At 52.9% G+C, this 2,153-nt stretch overlaps 1 long non-coding RNA gene across 1 annotated transcript; it reads right to left on the minus strand.

Annotated features, from left to right (window-relative positions):
- Window positions 1-1,180: 1,180 nt before the first annotated feature.
- LOC105995701 lies at window positions 1,181-1,724 on the minus strand. The gene is made up of 3 exons (XR_001175579.1): window positions 1,655-1,724; window positions 1,404-1,472; window positions 1,181-1,310 (listed from the first exon to the last, which is right to left on the minus strand). It is a non-coding gene; the product is annotated as an uncharacterized LOC105995701 (long non-coding RNA).
- Between the last annotated feature and the right edge of the window lie 429 nt (window positions 1,725-2,153).

Consider the following 2,153-nt stretch of genomic DNA (forward strand, 5'->3'; position numbering starts at 1 on the left):
TTCTATTCCTCAGCACCACATAAGCAGAAAAATCCAGAAGTGGCACTATAGCTCAAGTGATAGAGCACTAGTCTGAGTTGACTAGTTCAGGACCCATGACTGACAAAAAAAAAAAAAAAAAGAACGGACTCCTTCTCACGTTCATTGTCTTCTGCCACTTCCCTTCCCTGGGAAGTTCAAGACAACTGACCTTGAGGAAAGCAGTAAACGTGGCCACTGTAAGTGGAATTCATCTGCGAGCTGGAAGTTGAGGTGACTTCAAAGATACAACTAAAGCAACTTTTTTAGTCACCTGCAGGCCAGTACAATCATGCCAATCGGTATTTAGAGTACTCTACTATACTCTAAATCAAAACAAACTGTCCAAGTAGCCTGGGCAACACATTTTCCAGCAAAGTCTTGGAGTTCAAACACTCTGAAGTCTCATTTAGTAATTATAGTAATCAAGCATACAGGACAGCTTTTCCCATGAATTCACACAGGAAAAAACATTATCAAGAGTGGGGGTGGAGGTAAAATCTTTTGTGTGTGTGCTAGTTCTGGGGCTTGAACTCAGGCCTTGCACTCTCCCCCAGCTTTTCAGCTCAAGGCTGGTGCTCTATACCACATGAGCTGTGTAACTCCCACCTCCAGCTTTTTGTAGTATGTGAATCTCATCAGTATTTTTTTTTTTGGGTCCGGTCGGTCGTGGGGCCTGGGCGCTGTCCCTCAGCTCTTCAGCTCAAGGCTAGTGCACTACCACTTGAGCCATAGCACCACTTCTGGCTTTTTTTTTTCTGCTTATGTGGTGCTGAGGAATCGAACCCAGGGCCTCAGGCATGCAAGGCAAGCGCTCTACCACTGAGCCACCTTCCCAGCCCCCTCATCAGTATTTTTGCCCTGGCTGACTTTGAACTGCCTTCCTCAGACCTTATCCTCCTAAGTCACAATACCATCTTTTTTTGTGTGAGCCAAAAGTATGTGAAAGAATGCATTCAACTTCCATTATCATTTTTATCTAGCTAGCAAATACATTATGCTACCCCACACACACACACACACACCAAACCCAATCACTTATCTAAGAGTAAATGCTTTGTTTTCCTTCTCAGGCACATGCAATTGTCTTCTTCTTGGAACTAAGAGCTGGGAATAAAGCAAAACACTGGCACTTTAAATTTTCTTTTTTTGGACTCTTAATATATTCACGAGGGCAGTCATTTGGGCAAACTCTGCCAGATGGACAGACAGGATCTGGAAGGTCTGAAGAGCTCTGGAGAGACTTTTATGGTGAGTGGCATGAGGTCCTCCAATCCAGTCTCTCATCAATCCTGGCAGAGAGGCAGCCCCTGAGTTGTCAGGGAAGTTAAACATCGCTGCCAGCCTCTGTCGGATGCAAACAAACAGCGACTAACAGGTTTCACCTGAGCTCAGCACGGGGCGCAGATGCTCTTCCACAAGACACAGGTTGCACTAACACGGGTGGCGCGCGTCTGTTAAGGAGGGGAGGGGTGCGTCGGGAACGCCGCTCACTGGCAAGGCGCCGCAGCAGCCGCAGTGTCGTTTCTTCCCGGGGCTGCGGGCCGCGATGGGGGAGGGACCGTGGCTGGCCCAGGCGCCACATTTCCACTGGAGTGAGGTTGGTGCTTTCAAGGACCATCTTCCTTTTCCTTACCCGCGAATTCAAAGTGATCTTGCACACGCACACGGGGTCTGGTGGCGATGCCATGCGTTGCCACTTCGGCCTCTCCGGTGCCCCGGGAAAGGATGGCGACCCTGAGAAATGTCCACTGGCCTGCGGGGCCGGCTGGGGCCGGGCTGGACGGCGCGTTCAAGGCTGCCCAACCCCCGGGCGCCTTCCCCCTCTAACCAAGCCACCGGGCCCAACGCCAAGGCCCCTCCATCCAGAACCCCGCGAAGCAGGGCGCGGCAGAACCTCTCCACACACACACACCCACTTTTTGCGCGCGCGCGGGAGATGATTCCTCCACGACCCACGTCCCGGGCGCGCGGACCCAAGGGAGGACTAGTGAGACGTGCCCATGCCCACGGGCTCCATCCCCCCTCCGAGGCAGAGCGAGGCAAAGACGGGGGACGGCTGCGCCCCAGCCCGGCACCAATCCGACAGCAGGCGCGGGGCCAGCGGGAACCTGGCTGTGCCACGGGGCGCCGCC

Source organism: Dipodomys ordii, unplaced genomic scaffold, assembly GCF_000151885.1.
Source record: "Dipodomys ordii isolate 6190 unplaced genomic scaffold, Dord_2.0 Scaffold119, whole genome shotgun sequence".
NCBI classification, from domain to species: Eukaryota; Metazoa; Chordata; class Mammalia; order Rodentia; family Heteromyidae; genus Dipodomys; species Dipodomys ordii.